The following is a 23,619-nucleotide window of genomic DNA, read 5'->3' on the forward strand; positions in this document are numbered from 1 at the left end:
GAATTATGTGAAGCAAGAGCACAAACAAATAAATGGGAAATAAAAAATTCACCCAACTACCATGGGAAAAATTCTTGCCTTTTCATTTTTTTTAATAGTGACTAATATTTCTTACTTCCACTGTGGAAGATAGGGACCAATGGATGGAAGAGAGGGAAGTAAGTTTCTATTTTAATCAGTATATTTCTTCAACTAAACTTTACTGAAATTGGCCAAGGCAGCAAAATAGCACACATGCAAACTGAGATCTGGGAAATTCTAGTTTCACTATAAACCAAAAGAATTTTTGGTCTTCAATCTTATTTCTTTGAAGCAAAGGAACATGGGGAAATGCTTGTCTAGCACACCAGTAACATCCACATCTCTACCTTGGCACTTTTCCTGCACTGGAGAAGATAGTGAAAGATTATCTAAACATTCACAACCAACTTCTTTTTACAGGAAAGCCACTCACTACCATGGATTTGACAATAACTTCTTTTTTTCCAGCAGCTCAACTCTGTATTATGATATGGCATTTATTTTTAATTTGCTTTATAAAGGCAGCTGAATGTTGGTCTTTGGAGGCATAGGAAGATTCTAGAGAAGACATTCAATGTAATTTTTTTATCTACTAGCCCTTCTGGGCTAATAGGTTTTCACAATTCAGTTTGTCTTAGTGAAGGTTGAGCAGAAAAGCAGCTACACAAACAGACACCTGTCCCACTAATCTTGCCAAGAACAGGAGAACCATTGGTAAAGATTAAATGAAGATGTGATGAGTAAGACAAGATAGGGAAAACCCCCATATATTCAATCTTCACTACTCAGATAAGCAATTTACACAGCCTAGTTCCCCAGGCTAGAAAACCATATCTTACACATATTAGTTCATATGACTTCTATAAACCATCTAAGTTTCCCACCACATTTATCATATTAAATACAGAGCAATTACTTCTCAATCTTCAAATATTACTTACTTTTCCACTTAAGATAAATCTTTTGCAAAACAGTCGATTAAGACTGACAAGAAACTTCAGACTTTGCTGATGTTGTCAAACATGCTGCTAATTTAAGCTATATCTGGTGATAGCATTTTCTTATTTTCTTTGTTCTTTCTCTCTTTCAGTCAGCGTCAACATTTAGTCACATGAAACCCAGATTAAATACAATCTTAATCCAATGCTAACACAGAGGCCCTTTTCCCCATTGGCTTTTCAGGGACTCTGAACAGCAGGAAAGCCCCTAGAATTTTAATAGCTGTTGTGGTGGTGCTTCTTCCAAAAATTCTCCTCCCTGCACTGTAAGCAAAACAAATGACTGTTCTGGTAATTGTAAAGCTGTCAGATGAGCACTATAAGGGTCCTTTCTCCCCTATTCTGAAAATCAGGAAAATATGCTTTTCCATTGACCTTCCCAGGCTAATCCAGGTTAAACCTTTGCAAGAACATCTGGAGGAAATTAAATGCAACAACACAAATCTCTCTAAATAGTTTGAGCTGATGCTTCCATAAAAGTCTTATTTCATTCTTGTTCCTGTATGTCCCCTGTCTTTCCCTCTTGCTCACGAACAATAAAAGATATTACTTACATCTATCAAAAGACATTTAAGAGCTTTAAGAAGCAGGGCAAGTTCACCCAGTCGGCCTATACTGATGAAAAAAATTCCAAACCAGTGCATAAAACTTACGTAAACTATTCGATTTTAAAGCCTGAGGTACGTTCTGTGACACACAGTCATATAAAGAACTCTCCATCTTTTCACACTAACCCCTCAGCCTTGGCCAAACAGTTTCTCTCTTCCAGAACGAGTTTTCCATGTACCAGGGAGCTTGCTCATGGTTTTTCATTGGTTCTGTCACCCCTTCATCCTTTGCCTCTGCCACCACCCCCAGCATCTTACTGCTTCCTCAGCCCAATGGTATGAAAAGGCTTAAAATATGACTTAAGTAGCATATGAGTCATCCAACATCAAATGCAGACTGATTCTCCATTTACATCCCTGCTCATGTACATGGGATAGGAAATAGAACTTAGACAACTAATAGATAGCAAATAGAACTTAGGAAAATCATACAATAATCTAAGAGTAGTAACCCATGCAGTTCAAATTTTCTGTATGAGATAAATTATAAAAAATATGCACATAGAAACACTGCTTGTCTTCTGCCATTTAGAAAATTTGCTGTTACTTCCCCTGAGATTAAAAATTCAGTATCTTGATTAGAAAAAAAGAGGAAGTACCTATATTTCTCTTTCCCTTTTGTCACACAGACGTCACAGAGGTTTCTAAAAAGATCCACCTGAAATGAGTAACACCAGTGTCATATTGTGGCAGATCAAGGACATCTCAGTATTCCAAATTTATTTACTGGCTGATATCGAAGCAGATGCCCACAACTGATGGCATCATATTTTGTCTTTGAGGGCTACCGAATTGAAATTTAGAAAAAAGCAGCCTTGCTGTTGTATTTTCATAGTGATGCCGTGACATCTGGAACACAAGTCAGCCAATTTTACTCTTAGTTAATACTCCCCTATGGCAATCCACCCCAAAAACAGATCAATTACAATTACACACTTGTGCTAAAAGTCTATTAGAGGAATGTGTGACCTGATATTTAAAATCAACCTAAAGCAAACCAAGAAATTTCATTTCTAGTGATGAAGCTGAATGTGCAAGAAGTCACGTAAAAGGATACCTTCCTTGGTTCCCTCTTTATATTATCTCTTCCTTTTGTATCATTATTAAAGACCAGAATTATCACTTCAGCTTCAAGCTTCCACTTGCAGGACCCAGATGGGGACAAGCTCTGCATTCAGTCACACGACCTTCCTGTTTCCATGCTGCTGGTCTGACGGCAGCAGGTTAATAATTTCTTGCCTGTAGATATGTGGTGGTAGTTGTGTTAATGCAAACATACAAAATGTAACCCACAGATTTCTAAGAATGGGTTGAAGTGTAGCCAAATATTCTGTACTGGTACTCCACAGATTTGAGTAGAAAATCTTTCATTTTGGAAAAAAGCTACAAAAATGTCTAGGCAGAGCAGCATTGGACATATTTTTTATCATATAAAAAAACCAATTTTCATATAAAAAACTAGTTTGAATAGGGTCAATTGGTATTTTTACAAAATGAAAAAATTAATTCAGATTTTTTTCTTTTCCTGCTAAGATTTGTCTGAGTTTTGAAGAAATACATTATTTAATTTGGAACTCTAAAAATGCTAGCATTAATTTAGGATGACAACTAAGAATCTGTAGAACACAATCTGCATTGCTAAGACTCAATTTTTTTTCTCTAATGACTTTCTAAATATTTTAATTTTTATTTGTATTTTGAATTTTTTTCTCCTTTTTCCATATTCAAATTGCTAACAGTTTTACTAAAATACCACTATGGTTCAAAAATAGTTGAATCTAAATACATTTTAAATGTATTAAAATCATTAAGTCACACTACTCCGTGTAAATTGAAATGGGGGATTCTGAAACAAAATTTGGGGGTTTTTTTTTGTGTATTATGTTTCTGGTTTTGGCCTCAGCACTGTCTTATCACAATGAGTCCTAGAGCCTTAGCAAGAGCTTTTCTGTATAACCTTTATTTAGGAATCACCTAGATACCTACTGAAGCTGAATAACTCTGCCTCACAGTTTTCTGTGCCATTTCTGCCAACACTCACATTTTAAACCTGTGATTTTTGTGGGCTGATGGGTCTAATACAAGAACAGGACTTGGTAATGAGACGTCAGCAGCCCATAGATAAGGCAGTTTGATCTTGAGATAGGAAATTGATGATCACATTTTTTAAGATACACGATTATAGATTGAGTGTCTTCTGGAACGGAAATGTCATTATCACTGTAACTTAGTCAATAAATAACAAATATGACAAAACCATATAATCCTGTAATCCTTTGAATATCAAGGTCCAGATTTGCTCTCTTTGAAGCCATCAGGGACTTTGATCCAACTTTTAAACACTTAGAAGAAATTTTGTCTTAAGACAGAGTAACAGCTTATGCAAAAACTGCCACCATTTAAAAAAAAACCACTTGTCTGAGTATAGATAGTGGTTCCGGAAAAAGAAGAAATCTCTAATTAAAAAAAAAAATAAAAATGGCCAAACACAAGATACATAAATAAAAACTTCTGAAACCAGCCTTCACCTGGAGTACTTCAAATAAAAAGAAATTGTAAGAATGTTACATCAGAAAGTAATTATCAAAAATAAGGGTAAGAGCATGCACAAATGCAGAGAATGCATGGATAAAGTTTGAGAGACTATTAATAAAGAGAGTAGAAAGTTTAGTTCGGGAAGAGTTTACAAGACCTTCCTTGACATTCTGCAGAAAAGCTTTTGTCATGCCATGATTTCTTTGATAAACCTTGAAGTAGTGTGGTACTTCTTGATAGGAAAAAAAATATAAGCCAGATGAAAACATAGTGGACTCACTACTTGAATATTCTCAGTTTTCACAATAACTCTGTCATGCACTAAGAATCCTGTAATATGTCACTTTTCCAGAAGATATTACAGATTGGGTTTTTTTTCTTTGGCCAGGACCAGTTCATTATCATTAATTATCAACTTTCTCGGTGTTGGGTTTGCAAAACTGTCTTTACCACATCAAGGAAATCCCAGCACTTAACAAAGTGGAAATTGGAGAAAGCATAAGGTATTGTATGAGAAAAGGTTGAAGTGAAATGCTCAGCTCCAAAGTTTGAACAAACAAACACAGCAGATAAAAAGCACTTTTCTTGCTCCTCTGTGCACTCAGTGGAAAGAAACTATCAAACTTTTGCACCCCACTGATCCAGAATGCATTAAAAATCTCTCTCAGCTGAGAGAAAAATGTGTCAACCACCATTCCTATTCTAGTTCAATTTAAGGGGCAAAAAAATCTATTTTTGTAAAAGCTGTCAGTGAAAAACTCTCATCCAAACATTCACTCATGCTCTAGAGTGGTCATGTATTTCATGTTTAATGGGCCAAATTTAGAGAACACAGAGGCTGATAGCCAGCATTGACCCATGCTGTGAGTTGACAAAAGGCATATAAGCGTGGCACTATTTCCGTGTGAACATAAGACAGCAACTTAATTTAGAGCATCTTCCAAGCAGTTTTGGTTCTCTCTGTTCATCATCTGTAGGATGCAAGTACACAGTATTTTTGTATCAGATCAGTGAAAACAGTGAGCTCAGAGCTTTCTTAGGCAACTCCTGGAGGTTTCTAAAAGAAATTCAGAGCCCCAAAACCTGAAAACAAAGCATACATGGTAGGTATGGAGGTGGCAGTAGGCAAAGTGAGGAGCTGAATCCCTTCTGTAGTAATCAACTTACCCCAAAGCGAGAAATTCTCTTACTGCTCCTGCAGCACATGGCACTTTGCAGGGTTATTGCAGACCCCTCACACAGTTCCTCATACGATAACTGTAATTGTAATTACATGTGATGTCTACACCTCTGAGCAGGTAGAGGCAACAGGCATGCCATGGTCATGTATTAACGTTTGAGGAAAAGCTATAAGTGAAGAGAAATGAAGGGATGGAGGAAGAGTATCTTCAAAAGATTAAAGTGGATATCACATTTCCTCTGTCAACATGTGCTGAGATAGAACCTGTTCCCTTTCAGATGCCTATTTTTCCTTCTTTTATAGTAATACACAGAAGCTGAGCATTTATGAGTAACGCTTGGTGCAAAACAAGGATGACACTTCTGAGCAATAAACTCTAATGTGAAACCCTGTCGATGAGCACTGTAAATACTTATACATTCTCATCTAGCCTTTTTCTACAAACTTTTGGTAACAGTAGCAAATATTATGATTTTCACCCAATCCTAGTCTAAATATACTGGATAAGAGTGCTACACACAGAACTTTTCACTCAGATATCAACTTTTATTATGAGGCTAAATTAGAGGGCCAAATGTAAGGAAAAGACTAGCATAATACCTTTCTTGAGACTGTAATCAGAAGATAATTTTGAATTAATATCAATTCTTGTTTCCATCTACTCATAAAAAGGGTGGGGGAGCTTTGAATCACGTTTTGTTTTGGTTTTTTTTAAATTTATTTCTCTATTCTTCTATTAGTTTTTGCTTACAATTGAACCAGGATAAGGCATGCTGTACTACAAGGTATTTCAGTGACAGACATTTTAACCAACATGTGACAAATTTGCAATGATCTCAGTGGTATATGAAAGCTACTAGGGAATGAATTTCATTTACCATTAGGTCAGTCTACTTCTAGTGTTCAGGAAGACAGGATGCCCTGCATGTCACTACCTGTGAACAAGCATGTTTCGTACTCCCAGGATCAGTAAACAACCCAAAAACTGAGCTTGTCCTTAGTATTTCCCAGTAAAGTGACCTAAAATCCACACAGAGTCAGATGTCCTTTAGCATCACAGTGGACCTTTACCCATAATGAGAAGAGTTTATGTCTAGGGATTGCTCAGTTCTGTAAAAAAACCCCAACAAACAACATCTAATGTTCTTCTTATTTTGCATTCCTATTTTTCTTTTATTGTGGACTTGCTTATTTGTTTTCTAAGTTTTAATTAATTTAGTTGTTTTTACTGTCTGCCTCTGTTCTTCCTTGTCATACTCAAAAGATGATAAGCCTCCATATAAGTCTCATGTACATGAACAGGCATTTTCCCAGAGACCAGCAACACTGCCTGGAAAACTCCTGCTGGAGGAAAAAAATGTTGCAAGAGCTCTTCCTTGTCACCAGCTGAATGGGGGACAACATGCTAAAGGGCTACTTGGTTTTAGAAGAGCACTGTCTCCTATATTCTGCCTACTTTTTTTTATATGTCCACTAAAATACCTGCTTCTGATGTATACCTAGTATTCATCTCCAGTGCCTGTTTACTAAACATTCAAAAAAATACCCTTCATCTTTCCCACAGATTGTCTCTAGTGTTTGGAGTGAACTACCCATCAAAGGTTTGTTAAAGTGAATTAGTTGGTTAAAGTGAATTAGTTGAGACAGAGCACATCACTAACATGGCACACAGTAATTTAATTAACCATGAGCATGTGTGTCACAATATGGAAAGGTAAATCCAGATACATAGAAGTTTCACACTTCCTTACCCATCATATTTTATCATCACACTGGCTCAAATCCATATTTTTAACCCAATTCTATTTAAGGGCAAAAACCCTGTCAAGCTGTCCAAAGTTTGGACACAAGAAATAGCTGGGGAGCTTTCCACCCTTACCAAGTCAGACTGCCTTCTGTATCATGCATTAGGTGGTCTTATTAATTTATTTAAATACACCTGGCTATTTCAATCCTCCCTTTCCTGTGGGTAAGAGGGATTCATCAAACTTTGCATACATGAGAAAGAAAGCTGAGTGAGACTTGTGAGGTCCAAATACTGAAGCTGGTTGATGTACTGTTACATTATTACTTCCATGGCTCTAGCATTGAACACTATGGACACTACAGAAGAAATGCTGTGCTTAAACCACACAGTTGCATAGAGAGTAGGGCTGCACCCACCATGTGGACTGACATTAGAATGTTTTGCACAGATTCTAGAAGCAAGCTCAGAGAATAAGAGATGAGTTCATTTTCGGGGTAAAAATCATGAGAACAAAGAAAAACTCCAAGCCTTCAGTTTCACACTCCTAATCAGAGATTTTACATTACAATTTTACTGCACTTTCCTTTTGATAAATTAAATATGATATTGGAAGTGACTAAACAACTGTGTTCAGTAGAAATACTGGAAAAATAATGAAGGTGGCAGCAAATTCTTTATATTATTCACAGACACAACATCCTATATATATAATCTTAGATAAGCTATTTTGGAGCCCAAAGCAGAAATAACTTAAAAAGCAGCAACACTGGAGAAAAAAAAGAAAAATATTAGTGCACTTATCACCACAGCAGGAAGAGACAGCAATACCAACAGTAAACATGTGCCTAAGTGGCTCAGCAGAAACATCCTCCTACGTCTGATAGCTCTCCATAACCACAGCAATTCAGTGCCCTTTGAACATATACACAGTGTTTTCTGAACCAATTATGATGCTGGCATATGGTCCATTTACCAAGAAGGAAAAAGACAGACTTTTTAAAAGCACTGTCATGACCATTATGACAGAGAAAAAGTTGGCCACTACTACAGAGCCTGAGCCAACATTTATTTAAATAAATGAAAAGACTTTCACTGACTGCGGAGTGTACTTTGGATCTGGTCCACAGAACTTGGAGAATGTTGCTGATATTCCTGGCCTCATAAAGAGCCAGAGACGAGAGCACCACCAACACCTAGCTAAACAGAAACTGTTCTTTTAAAAAAAACTATAAGGAATAATAGGGAGGAAAGAAAAAAGCTCCTTTGGAATTCAAGAGGCTTCTGAAAATGAATGGGATGGCTCTTATAGAATTTTAATGAAGCTGTGTTATTCAATAAAGTACTGTAGCTGTGTTGCAATGTTCTATTGATCAAATTACTGAGTATGATTTATGAGCATTCTCCAGTAAGTGGTATGACAGTTTTCTATAAATTGTAACAATATAACACCACATGCAATGTCTTGTTAAATGCTGCCTAAGAAGTCCTGAGAGATATATGTGGATACAGCATTGTGCTTACAAGTCCTGGAAAGTGTTTAGTTTAGAGTCAGCCCTAAGGAAATATCTGTTTTCCACCTAGGCTGTAGTGTCCTCCAAGGCCCTCACCTCGATCCTAAACGACAATTCATCTCAGCACAGAAGTTCCACAGGTTGAGGTCAGTCTGGAGACTCTTGTCTTCCAAATAACCCTACTCCCGGCATTGTTTCCACCCACCCTGCAGGCCTCCAGTGTGGAAGCAGGAAACCCATGAGTCCTTGTCTTGATTTCTTCCACGTCCCCTTTCACACTTCTGAACTCTCTGACAGCCCTAGGTAAGGACAACTTTTTGGAAGCAATCAAGGTATGATTGCACTGCTTTGTGCAGTGCAACAAAGCTCTAGAGGTATCTAAATGCCCTGCTGGAGATGAAGTACAGATGATTCTGGTTAGGAAGGGTACTGAAGATGAGCCAGCTGGAGCCTATTCAGGACAACACCAAGACCAACATGAGATACCACAGGAGACAAAGCCCAAAATGAGACCATCAGTCCATCTGAGGATGACATTTGGAAACATTTGCATTAACAAGGTTCCTCTCCGAATACAGAATTTCACATGTATCCCAAAAATGGATTACCAATCTGATGCCATTTCTTTTTTTCCTCATTTTAACCACTACAGATCAAACCCTCTGTTATAAAATTCGTAATTTACCAGGTACTTTCACTGCCACCCCAGTATTTCAAATAACTCTTAAACTGTAACCCATGTGTTTCTTTTTCTTTCTTGCAGCTATTAAAATGATGCAAAGCCCTTCTTTCAAAAAGGTGTGCAATTCTTGCTCTAAGCAGCAACATTTTTCAGAACAGTTTTAAGCTCTGTCAGAAGCTTACAACCAAGTGTGAAAAAAAAAAAAAAAGCCAGCACAGAAGCAAATGACAAGGTACCTAGGACTGTGCAGGCATCAAAACCTGTGAAAAGGTGCTAGCACTCACCTCATCCTGTGCTAACATAACACCAATCCTACATGGACATAATGAATTCCTCAGAGCTGTGACTACATGTGGTGTGCTTGCTACATTCTCTCCTCCACTTTTGCTGTGCAGGGATGTTTCTTCCTGAAGTAAAATAAAGCATAAGAGTATTCTGAATGAGAAAAGAACATAGACATGACATCTATAAAACATTACCTATTCAGTACAAGTGGAAAGAAAGAAAAAAGCAGTTTCAGTAAAAGGTTCTCTAAAATAAAATTTAAACAAATAAATCAATGCTCAGAAGGCAATGGAACAAGAAGAATTGTAAAACTCTAAACATTGTTGAGGTTTCTTTTTATTTAGGTTTGGAATTTATGCAAGATTTTGACACAAAGTATACTAAAACAGAACTTAGAACCATTAATTGAGAGCTAAAGTGACAGAACAGTTTAGAGAAACATAAATTCAGCAGTGCTATAGCCAACAAATCTGACTGCCAGTGTGCAGCTCCTTACATCATCCAAGCATCAAATGTTGCCAATAAAAGAGTTTAGGTTGCATGGAATATATAACCCAGAATGACTGTATAATAAAAATATATGAGTGTTCAGAATTTTATATGGATTTCAAGAAAGCATTTCATATTGTATCTGCAGAACAGCAAAGATAGAGTGGTAAAAAGAGAAAAATATTATATTGACTTAAATACTAAAGTGTATAAGTAGAAGATGGTACAGTTAAATTATGTGCACTGCTTATTATATTACTTATTATGCTCTTCAACGAACAAGCCAACATTAGTATGCAGGCAAGTCTTTTATTGGAAAAATAAACTCTTGCCTTTTCATCCTAAGAAAATAAGTCCTCTCTTTTAGAACTGCACCAGCTACGTTAACACCTAAGTGCTTTAAATTCTTTAATGTCTTAATTTCCACATGCCTCTGGAAATGATGCTATTCATGTTTAACAGATTATTCAGTGTTGTTTTTAAAGACTAATGAGTTCTTTTATTGCCTGTTTCTGTTTAAGGAAACTGCAGGAGCACAGGTCTCACTGACTGGAAAGAGACCAAATATCCTACCTGCATCACAAACTTTTAAAATAATTTTGGACAGTTGTCATGACAGGGAACCAAATACAGATTACCCTAACCCCAGACTGGTACCTTAACTTCTGAATTATCTTTTCTTCTATTACAAGATGGCATTAAGCCAGCAGACAGAAAAGTGGGCAACCAGGCTATGTTCTTAAGAAAGAAGTGAAAAACAAAAGCTCTACTACTAGTTAAACTCTCCCACTTGTGCTGCTCCACAGAAACAGGCTTTTTTTTAAGCTGAACTTAGTAGTCACAGACAACTTCAACCTTAAAGTGATGATGATGCTGCTGGTGATGAAAAAAACAGAGTAAGAGAGCGAGCACACCTTAAGTAAGCTCTGCTAACAATATATAGAGATCTAAATGCTCCTCACACACATAGCCTTTCTCACCCATCAAAATAATTTGCTAGTTAATTCTTATCATGCTGCATCATATTCATAGACAACTCTGACGAGAATCAATAGCAAAGCAGGTTGTTCATTTAACTTGTCTGACTCTTAACTCATTTAAATTAATTATTTTGAATGAACATAATTGATTTAGCGGAATAATTCTTATAGCAAGTACAATCTATATTTATGGGGAAAGAGGTAAGGGGATACAAACATTTACCATATAAATTTAGAATAATAAAAATGGTAAAAAAGCAATTGAACAAAGCAAAATAAAACGAATAAGCTTTATCCAGTCATCCAATGGCCCTTCTTCAGTTTAAAATAATCAAGAGTGATGGGGAACTGAAGCAGCAAGTACAGTCAGAGCAACAGATTAGAAAGAGTTAATCTTAACAGTGATAACTCATGAGGGTTGAGAGAAGGAAACATGACACAGAGTGATATTCAGCAATAATGTATTGGCTGGATCACCTGTACTTTACCACCTTGGCCTCCAGGACAGTATTAAGAGTGGGTCTCTCTGATCTGGAAAGAAACAAGCAAAACCTAACAAAAGAACACTCTCTTCTTGACTTCCTTGTGCCACTGGTAACAGTGATGAAAGATGCAAAGGGAGCATGACAGCCCCTGAATAAGTCTGTAATTACTTCCATTTAAAGATGTTACAGCTTCCAAGGCACAGTGCAAACAGTTTTGAAATGAGTGACATTGCATACATCTGGTGGAACAGGGGAGACATTAGCCAGACAGAGGAGATTAAGCTCTGAAAATGTCAATTTTTAGACTAAAAAGGGTTAAGACTTTAATGTCAGTGATGTATTCAGACAACACCCATGAACATTAAAAGGGCATGAGTTATGCTCATATCTTCCCATGTGTCAAGAATGACAAGACTTTCTCAGAGTCTGCTGAATAGAGAAATCTGTCAGAAGCAGATGGGAAATCAAATTTTGTTGAGAAACAGAAGATTCTGATCTCCTCAACAGAACATACAAATTATTGTATGAGCCTTAGCAAAGTAAAAAAGACTATGGACAAAACCTTAGGAGAAAAAAGAAAAAATATCAGCATATGTGCATCTGAGTTGCAAATAGCTGGTTCATGCCCCTCATCATCTGTGCTCTGTGGCTTTGTATACACACCTAAGTTTATGAAGCTTGCTGTCTGTCACTAAAAGAAACTCCTTCTGCAAGCCAAGGTTATGCTATGATGTGGGAGGGCACAGTGCAGAGGGTTACACAGCACAGGTCATGATGAACCTCGAATGTTAAAAATAAAACAAAACACAGGAACAAAAAGTATTGAACCGGTGTAATTTGTGCACTCACTTGTGAACAACCTATGCTCAGCATGACTGCCTTTTTGTTCCTCCACCCCTGAAATAAACAAAGAATCCTCAGGGAAAGGCAGCTCCCTAAGTCCACTCTGTCAAAGGTAAAGTAACTAAACCCGCACAAGCTCTGTGTGCACCCCACTCACATGAAATTTACCTGGCCCAGGATACAGTCACCTCCTGAGTATTACAGACTCTGAGGGCTATGTGCAATAACCACTACTAGATACTCTCATGCCACTTACAAACTCTTTCCTCTGGACTGTACTACACAGACCAATGTTCAACTTCTCCTAGGACTTTCTGTCTGGAATGGAACAATAAAGAAGCAAAGGGCAGGAAAATTACAACTGAGTAATTCCCTAGCTACAAAATACTGCCTGTGTGAAAAATACAGCAACTGAAATTTCTTAACATCTCCTTTTATGGATCTTGCTTTTCACTCTTCACTGGTTTGCTAAAGTTTACCTCTACTGGCTTAAAAATGAGCTGTTTAAACAAAACAACCACACAATAATGTACTTAAAGAGACTGCATTACTCCTGCTGACTCCACTTTTGCAATTACAAGTTAGTAGATGTTGGGTTCCCTGTGTTGAATGCTAAGCCTTTTTCTTGCAAGAAGTCAGTCAAAGTTTAGCTGTATATGGATTTTAAAAGTTACAGTTGATATAGTGGAAGGTCACCATATTTAGAAATAACATTCTTTCTTCTTCATAGAAGGAAAAAAAACAAAAAAAATTTTTTTACTCCTTACATGGGATGTTCTATGTTAGGTCAAGTGGAGTTTTCCTGAATTTGCAAGCACCTGAACAAAGAGCATTTCTCTTTCCACCACTGTCAGAGCCCAGAAGCTTCCCAAGAACTGGACAGGAGAGCATCAAATGCTACAAATAATTGTGAGGAGGAGATGTGGACCAGAGGAATTGTGACTTGTGCTATGCCAAAGAGACCTGGTTCTGGCTGAATAAGGCTGAAAGATTTAGAGGAAAGGACAGAGCTTTTGTCCATTTCAGGCCAAGTGTGTCTTGAGAGGTAACTGAGACCACTTATTACAAGATAAATGGCAAATGGGAGTCAGTGCTGCAGGGGGCATGTACTAAATAACACCCCAGTGTGCAAGACCAGGCCTGAATGAGCCGATTATCTGGATGAAGAGCAGGGTCTACAGGAATTAAAAGCAAATTATATAGGTCATGCTAAAGAAAAGAACCTGGGAAAAGGCAGAGGGGGAACACAGGAGTGGATGTAGACAACCCAAGAAGAAGGGTCGGTAAATTTTCTGACCAAAAGGATGGATACAGGTAGAGTTCCAGAACCTGCCAGGAAAGGTAACAAAACTGGAAGGCAAGGCAGATGAGACTGAGTATAGAGGAGTCACACTGGCTGAAGGAGGATCTTTGTCCATTAAAGCACACTTCAATGCATAGAAGGGAGATGGTGAAGTCACGCTTCCCCTCTCCTTCTGCAACCAGCCATTGTCCTTGCACGGCTCACCCACAGAAATGTGCCAGTCAGCAGGGATTTTAGCCAGTGTTACCTCCAGTGATAAGTTGGGTCAATAGTGAGTAGATGATGTTTATGCACCGATATTTTGTCATAATTTCTAGAAGCTAAGTGCACCACAAAGTTAGGAGAATGATAAAATTTAGATGAAAATGCTCAATATTACAGAAAATCCCCAAATTAAGTTTGCTTCTGCTGAACACAATCATAGGCAAATTGTCCCCAAATACATATCCCCACCCCCATTTTGTAGGAATGGTTCTAATTTGCACTTTTCACAACAGCAACAGAAGTAAAGAGTTTTCCAGAATACAGATCCCTTAACACTACCTTCTCCTTTAGGAACATAGGAGGCACCACTGAAGCCCTTAACAACAACATGCTTCAGTGTCTGCTGAAAATTGTTCAGGCACATGACTACGTGATCTCTGTAGGTCCCTTCCAACTGAAGTACTCTATTCTAGTCTAGCCTATTTATCTTTTGCAAGGCCAACTTAACTGGAAAAGAAAAAGCACAGAGCTTTAGACACAGTAGCCCTTTTATCACAGCTACAGCAGCTCCATTACTGCTATGAAAACACCAAATTACAAAAAAAAAGTTCTCGGTTCAGAACTATGAAAAGTTCAAGGCAAAGAAAGATAATGCAGATAGCATCCATTAACATGCTTGGCCAGACCAAATCTTTTACTACCTATTTTCATCTACTGCTATGAAAGGTTTTGAGTTGTTTTCTTTACTAAAGTGAGGTAGTTGCCATTACAAGACTTTCAGGTTTTTTGTATTCATCTGTTTTTTTCTTCCCACACAATTTCTTAGGTAATACATCATCCCTTCCACCCTTTGGAGCTTCTGGTGTGATATTATCGCACAGATGCAGTGCATTGATTCTGGACTGCTGGGAATTAGTGGCTGGCACATTGGGTAACAGGAAAGTATTAACTGTTGCAGATAGAGTCATTTCTTCTGCGCAGAGAATGGCTCCCTTCAGTTAAAACTAAATATTCTAAGCATTTCTTCTTGATATTTTCCCAATTTCCAGGACTTTTGAAGTGGATCCCTGTAATTTGTCTTCTTTATGCAACACTACCAGATAACTACTATAGAGGTTGTGCTGCTCTGTATTTATATGCCCGGTCCTTAGCTCAAAGCACTGATTTTCACAACCTTCAGACAGATTCAGAATTTATTAGTGCTATGTAACATCTTCCAAGTTCCACCTACCTATAAGAAATGTCAGATGAGCCATGCAGCATTAGGATGAGTAAAGAGCAGCAATCCGGGCTGCAAGAGGAAGAATTTGCAGCATCACAATCAGCACACATTGTTGTAAAACCCCTGTGTTTGCTGGTTTACAAACAGTGCAGATGGCAACACAGGTTCTAACTCTGGCAAACATATACAAGATTAGATATTTTTTTCCCATAAACTTTGTTAAGCTTCCCTCCTCATAGACATGAAGCTATGGCTCTGGGAGAGTGTACTAACCAAGTCTTACAGGTAATGAGAAATAAGTAGCTTTAAGGTGCAACTTAATGCTGTTATCAGTACACTCCTCCTCATTCCAAATTATATCTCAAATGTTTGTGGTGCTTCCTAAGGCAACGATGCTTTTCCATCATTCTGAAGGGAGGAAGTAATCTACACATACCAATGGTGCACATAGGCCATCCAATCTTAATGACATTTACAATAATGTCGATTACAAATGCCCCATTGAAAAAACCAAATAATTACAATAAATTAAATTTCCATTATCTGTATAATAAAGCCTCTTTATTAAGTGCATCTCATTAGTGACTGAAATATTTTACTAGTGACTACAAATACTATCATGGGAAGCTTTTAAATCAGTAACTTTTTCTTTTAAGTTGCTTGAATGTGATTAAGAATCTAAACTCTAGAAGATGTTCTGACCTTTTGGAGTTTAACTGAGAAGCAACTTGAGGAAAAGTAAAAATTGCTCAGATTTAAATTCAGTAATGATGAGGCAATGCATATCATAGAAAGGACAAAGCACCAAGGGGATGGTGCTAAGAAAAATTATGGCTAATAACAGGAGAAGTTGAGCTAAAATGAAGGAAAATATAACAAAAATTATGAAGAATACCAGGAATACCTTTCATAATGAATTCACAATAAGATGTAGCTAAACGGGTTGAAATAGCTTTTCTGGTACATAAGAAGAGGAAAAATAGCCTGTTATAAGGGGAGTTATAATATCTCATTTCATCATTTCTCAAAACTGATAAGGCACATGCAGAACTAAATTGAAGGTATTTAAGTAAGACAGTGATGTTGTATATTGGGAATTGGAGACAAAGTTTTCTAAGCTGGTGTAAGGCACAGACAGTTAGACTAGATGAGTGGGTTAAAATGATTTTAAATTATTCCTTCTTCATTCCCCCTATTCTTTTTTACTACCTTTCTCCCCCTCACACACACTTCCCAGAACTATCAGGCATCTCTTAGCAAATATAAAGGCCCTAAACTACTGATGTGTACCTTACATCACTTTATACACCTTAATTTGACAATTAGATGAGGGATGTGAGGAAGAAACACAAAATAGCCCTGCAGAGTGCAGTTTCATGGTATAGCTAAATTATCCTAATGGCATTCTCTGCCAGTTTAGCTACCAGAACTATCATACCACTCAGTCACATGTCACACCCCTATTTGAGCCACAGCTACTGCAAGTCAGGAGGATGGAAGAGGAGCAAAATCCTTTGCACCAACAGTTATAGGATTAATGTAGTTATAATGTAAAATATAGTGGTTTTCAGTAGAATGTGTGTATTGGGGTGGGGATGGAGTTTTAAGTTTGAATTCCTCCTTGTGAACAGCTCTGTGTTCTGACACTTCTCATGGACATATTAGCATTACTACAAACATGAATAGTGGAAACAGGAAGGGATATGGGGGGAAAATGAAAGAACAATCTTTGATCTGGATGCTTCTGTTGTTGCCAAACTGTGTCAAATTCAAGAGGTTTCAAAGTCATGGAATGGAGAGTCCTTTCATTTAGCAGATTCTTACAAGATGTCATTCAGAAAAGCAGATATGATAGCTGTACCAGGGCCACCACATGTGATCAGGATATTCATTTAGCCTTTGAATTTCACAGAGCTAGCAGAGGATTAGCAGACTTTTCAAAAGTTAGTAGCCCTTAATAGACTGACTACTAATCAGGAATATTATATGCATGTATATGCATATGCATGGGAAAATCCCTGCTCCCTCAGTGAGCATTTCTTTCACTCAATGAAGAGCTTCAAGCTTGAGTTGCCATCTTAGCTTGCATAACTGCAAAAATTATTTATGATGCTAACATCATCTAATGCATCTACAAGATTTGTCTGGCTGACCTCCTAAGCTTCTGATTTTCATGATGCAGTGACTATTCATTAGTCAAAAAAAGTTATTTTATTAGTTCTATTATGACCCTTTGATTTTATTATCTGTCTGGTTTTTTTCACCCATGTATCTAAGGAGATTGTTCTGTTTTCATTATGTTCATCACACTTCAAGAAAATGGGAGAAAAAGTATACAAACACAGACGTTATCATGTAATAAAAAGCAGGGAAGAGCACTGTATCACACTACATTTAGGCAAAGACAGTTTCCCCATGTTTCAATCAATTTTACCACTAGAGCAGCTTTGGTTTTAATTCATTATGGACTTCCTCAGGGCTTGCCATGCCGTACCTTGAGCACTTAAGCTTAGAAGGGTCTCCCTGAATCCACCCAAAAAATCTCACCTAGATATTTCAAATCCCATCAAAATAGCTCTCTGATGAAAATATTTGCCTGATATGTAAATTTTTACATATCTCCCACTGATGTATTCCCTCCCATATCATGTATCTTCACTTGATTTTATATTCATAATATGCTTATGGAATCAAACTATCTCTGCATGCATACACTCATATTTTCTTCTTTGCTCAACCACCTGAGAATTGCAATTCTTCTACCAATAAACATCCTCGTTGATCTCTATAGGTAAAGAGACTGGACGAATCAACTATTGGGGTACCAGACATTATAAACAAAGCAGAACAAGTCTTAGCTCTGCCAGATTAAACATAACTCATCCAAGAAAGAATCATTTAGTCATCACAGACACACAGCGTATTTCAATTTTACTCAACAGAATTAGCATCCTCCTCATTTTAGTTGGTACAGGAAAAAGAAATTATTTGATGGAGCAGATCCAAGTGTATCTGTACCCACTGTTCTTTAATTTGAGGCAATTTTTTATACAATAAGAACTCCAGTAACACTTTATTCCAATTCTGCTACATTAAGTAATGGATTTATTTCAGCTTGGTTTAAGCAAGAACATTATGCTGCTATTGGCACAGCCTTTCTTTCACTTTGGCACCTCTAAAGCAGAATTTTTATCAGCCTAGGATGCCTCCTGCAGATGAGTTAGGAACATCTGCTTTTATCCATAATCTGAATTTCTCCTCTTTTTCAGTCTTAAAATTGAAAGCAAGAACAATAACAACCATGCTTTAAAGCTCTTCATTCAATAACTTAGAGCAATAGCTGGGATTAACAGCTTCCACAATATTTTTTGCTTTCCTATCACCTGACTTCAGAAACAGTTAGATAACAATGAATGTTATTTTCTTCATCACAGGTGAAATGCACAGTAAAAAAACACTTCCCATTGTGCTCAGAGCAGAAAAACTGCCAAAAGGGAACAAGTCAGGCCTAGGTCATCTTCTGACTTAATTAATGGAAGAGGACAGAAAGGACAGAGCCAAAGTACAGAGTTCTGCTGGAGCCAGACACTCTCAGAGCATGCTGAAACCTGTTGTAAACAGGTTCAGGATTTTAGGGTTTTTTGCCCTCTGTCTCCAGGTAGCTTCACTAGTGCAGCTACAACTCAGTGTGCTGTAAATATCTTCGTATCACTTTATGCAAATCAGAATAATTTCAGAAAGACCCAAGTGTGTTAGAGACTTACTTATGGCTCAGCCAGCTTCTTCACCTATTGAGCTAGGCTGAAAACCTCACAACGTAAATATTGCATCTGTTTAAATTTTGGCACGCCATTTAGGTGTTGCAGACCAAGGTGAAATTGGGTGCCACTGTAGGAATTCTTTTACAATGGCTTCCAGAGATCAATTCCAAGCTCAACAGCCATTAATCTAGTAGAATCAGGAAATATTTTGTTGCAGGCCATTCTGTAGAAAAAGTGTGACCGTGCAATTTATGGAGGTTATGTTCTGCTATTTAAGAGTGCAGAATTGTTACTTACATGACAAGGCACTTGTTCTAACGTCAGTCCAAGGCTCCAGCTGTGAAAATGAGGAGTTTTGCATCACTTTCCTTGCCTCTCACACACATGCTGTCATCCTACCCTGTGGAATTTCATTAGACAAAAATGCACAGCCTGATGACCAAGAGACCCAAAACTTGGTATCAGAGCTGTATTTCTTATGGCAATTCAGATCACTCAGCAGTCAGGACAAAGAAGACTTCTTTCTGCAAACCGTCTGCACTCAGTTTTTAGAAGTTTCTATGAAAACTCAATGACAATGCCATTTGAGATCTTGTAAGCTTCAAGCTAGCTTGTACAATTCCCCTAAAAAAGAGAAATCTCCCAAATCTCCTCTGAGAGCTTCACCTTGTTGCCTGTCTTTCAATCAAGGTTCATAGGACTCTAAGGTCTGAAAACGTAAGTGAGGCATGAGACTTCTGATTCTTTTAGCCTCATCATTCCCTTAGGACATTTTCTGCCAGAAATGATACCTGTAAGTGGGTTCATTTATGTTTTGATAAAATAAAAACACTCCCCATGCTGAGCTGGGCTAATGGACCTGTGACTGCACCAGTGCATATGGAGACTCTCTAAGTAATTCCAAAATTACAGATATCCAGGATTTCCTGGCTATCCTGGTGAAGACCACAATAAGTAAAATGCTGAATGAGAAAGCATCCCTTACTAAAAAGGGGAAATGAAAAGAAATAGACCAACAAACAAACACCAAATAAATTTCATCAGATGATCAGCAGACTCAACTGAACTTATACTTGGTCATAAAGAGACAAAAAGGCAAATCTTCCTATTTTACATATCAGAATAAGAAATTCAAATATCTATGCCAAAATGAAAGACAGTTTCAGAGAAAGCTGACCAGCACGGACAAGAGATGGATCATGACAAACTACTATGCCTGTAGTTGGAGAGATGAATATATCATTCCTGTCTGGACACAGGCTGGTCTGGGTTTTGCTCATATATAATTGATTATCCTTAAACTTAACTTAAAACCCACTACAACTGCTCTCCATAGCTGCACTCATTGTTTTGGCAGAATAAATCACAAACTACAATCACCATCAGAACTTATATTCATTGTATTCATTTTGTGATGTTTCTTGACCCTCTTTTGGAAAAACCAAACTTCAGCCAACCTTAAAGTCACATAAATTCATTTTTGTTCTTCCTAGCAGTGATTTTTACCTACATTATTTACTTGATATTATTAATCTAGATACTAGAGGCAGTTTGGTTTTTTTTCCTGTCTTCCTAAGCCCATCCTATTTTTGGATGGCCTAGTTACAGCAGCCATCACTCTCCAGAAAGATTTAACTTTTCCAGCATCCTTGGCTGGAAAAAAGTAGAATCTAAGGTGTTTTTTGGTCTTGTACATAGCAAGAGAGATCCAATTAATTTCTGGCGGTGTTACCCTCAAGACTGTATAACTTTTAAAAAAAATTCTTTAAATATATAATTAAACAATATCATAAATCCCATAAGTGGAGAACATTAGAATTTTGAAAGATTATGGAATATGTCACATACAGAATATCTCCCATACAAAGGTCCGAGCAGTTTAAACAAATTATTTGAAAGAACATAACATGATCAGTGAATTCCACCATGTCATTGTACACACTGGTCAGCCAAGGCACAGAGCCTGTACACGAATCATCCTGTCTAAGGCTACTCAGGAGGTAAATGGGAATGGGAAGAAGAGACACAAACACCAATCTTGGCTCTGTTTGGTGCTCTGGCCACCTCCAACACACCTGTCCTGAGGAAGAGGAGGCAGGTTAGCAGCTTCAGCAGTCACAGCAGCCACTGCTTTCCTTTGGCAAAAGCATCAAAGGCATCAATTGTACCAGTATCTTGGGTTCCAGTGTCCTTAGGCAAATGACTGAGGTTATTATTCACCAGCTATGAAGTAAGACACTCCCTGCTTGAAATTTCTTCTGCATTGATAGCAGAAGAGAGAGGTTAGACATTACACGTGGCAGTGTGATAATCATAAAACACTACTCAAAAAGTGATTAAAATAATAATGAATAAAATTGCCATTTCTATTCATATGGATGAATTCTGGTAAGAAAAACTCCATATTTACATTGACAAAAGCTTCAAAAATCCCTTTGAAAAGAGGGTACATCTTGCTACCTGTTCCCAAAAAGGATGATGAAACAATGAGATTTTAAATTTTAAGCTCTTCATTTTAAGACAGTTTTTGGCACTCGATTGATGGCCACAGAACCCAAGAGCTACCATTTGGGAGCCTGCTGATAAAAAGCTCACATCACCTTGAGCTTGGAAAAGCAAGGAGTGTGACAATCCTCTAGATGCACAAACAAAAGCAGGGAATAAAATAATATAGGTGTAGATAATAACAATATCTGACTACTAAATGGCATTGATTTCTCATTCATAATTACCAGGATTTCTTGACAAATGAAAAATATAGCTTCCCTCTGCTAGGCTCTATACTTAGAGTGAGGGCATACCAACAGTGTGTATATATGTAACAGCAGATAGATGAAATAAAGAAGAATTAAAGCACAAGGATTAAGATACTGATTCTTCACTCCTAAATGGAAGCATGTAACTAATCTTTCTAAATCAGGAATCTAGGAACCTGCACTTTTTCTACATGAATTATGAAAGTGAGAGCAGATGAAGCCCTCCCTGTGTTCTTCCCTGCTTGTTGTTCATTGTGGCTGATACAATTTGATGCTTCTACCTTTGATGCCAAGCCACAGAGAATTTTTTTGTTTTTTGGTAAGTCAGTCCCCAAAGCTGAAGTGAAAATTCGGATTAGATCTCCTCAGTCAGAAAGTCTGTCTTTATATGCAGTTTTCTAGTACTGTAAAATAGTACCGGTGTAGTTTCATAAATGAATACTTAACCCAGAAAGAGAATACTTTTCTTTAAATAACTTGAAGGAAATATAAAGTGATAAGTTAAACGAAAAAGAGAGACTCCTACATACGTAGAACAATGCCCACATACTAATTAAAGGTTGCTTGATTCATATTACAACCTGAACTGGCAGTAACTGTCCAGCATAGCTAAGTTATGCTCTGTGCCCTATCCATAGGAAAACACTATTTTTTAAGAGATGTGTAGGAGTGATGTCATATATTGAAACATAACTCCAGAGTAAAGCTAAGGACACACTGATTCAGATGCTAACCAAGTCCAGGCAGTTTCCAACTGCTTCAATATCTTGCACTGCTAGGAGAATGAATGTCATATCCCTTTGAAAAGAAATGCCTATACTCTGTTGTAACCACCCAAATATGAATAGCGAAACCCACAGAACACAGAGTTGATGTTATAGCAGAAAATCCCTCAAAACACTGTCTTTAACAACATCCAATCCAGTGGGTCTACATTTAGAAGTGTCTGCCCACCAGAGTGAAGTAAGAGTTCATATTCCAACATATATAGTGATAAAAACTTATTGTGAAACTGCATCTGGGCTAAATTTCACTGCAAATTCACATTGTATATGTTGGCTATATCATGCACTGTCCAAAATCTGAAGAGACAGGAATATTACTCAAACACCAGGGCTCAGAAACATTGGCACTTTCAGAACATGAGCACCACTTCATCACTCAGCATTGTTCCCTCCTGTCCTCTTCAGCAGCTGTACCCAAGGCCTGGAACCTTTGCATTTAGTCTTGTGCTGCCAGGGCCTGGGACAGCCTATAGTTCACCATCCAAATCAGTGGCTGATTTTAGCCTCACCCTTGCTCCAAGAGCCCTGCCCATCCCTAAATACTACAGAAAAGGGACAGAGCGCCTCCTGGTAAATACCATTTAGAACCACCAAAAAACTCACTTCAGCATCCATGTGGAGAAAGAGCAATCCCCACTGTGAACCATCCAAGGTACAGGGCAGTGGAGAGGTCAGAAAATCAATCTCTTGCCCATGAATAACCTGTCAGGACATTAATCCGTCTGTCAGAAGGAAAAAGTGATGTCACTACTGTTCTAGCATGCAAGAAGGAGTTATTTCTCATTGCCTCTGTTTTAGTCAGAACGTGAGATTTAAGCAGGAAGAAAAAACCCCGAACCACAAGGCACACAGTCTCAGTGTTCCCCTATGAAGTTCTCACAGGGTCGAGATTAAATAATCAAACAGCTGATCACTGTTCCAGCCCATGGCTCCAATCAAAGAAGCACATTGACTACTTGTCAGCAATGACAACAGGCATTTGGGAAGCCACGGGACCCAGCAAGCAGAGAGAGCACTCTGAGGACAGGCAAGGGCATGTTCTCTAACTCAAGGAAAAGTGGGAACTTAATTCCCCCACTGTACAAAACAGGATAGAAGATCTCAGTTTGCCTCAGTTTTAAGGGAAGTTAAAAATGAGTTTAAAATCATTACCTAAACATGTAAACATCCAGAATGAGTTCCAGGGTAAAGATTGTATTATTGATAGTACTTTAAAAGTTAATT

At 37.7% G+C, this 23,619-nt stretch overlaps 1 long non-coding RNA gene across 1 annotated transcript in view; it reads right to left on the reverse strand.

The window, feature by feature from the left end:
* Positions 1-9,566: 9,566 nt before the first annotated feature.
* The window catches only part of LOC148224297 (uncharacterized), a 38,076-nt gene continuing 24,023 nt past the window's right edge, over positions 9,567-23,619 (reverse strand). Inside the window, exon 3 of the long non-coding RNA XR_015802305.1 lies at positions 9,567-9,689. This is a non-coding gene — a long non-coding RNA (uncharacterized LOC148224297). The remainder of the gene's footprint in view (positions 9,690-23,619) is intronic.

This window comes from Sturnus vulgaris, chromosome 3, assembly GCF_052056855.1.
Source record: "Sturnus vulgaris isolate bStuVul1 chromosome 3, bStuVul1.hap1, whole genome shotgun sequence".
NCBI classification, from domain to species: Eukaryota; Metazoa; Chordata; class Aves; order Passeriformes; family Sturnidae; genus Sturnus; species Sturnus vulgaris.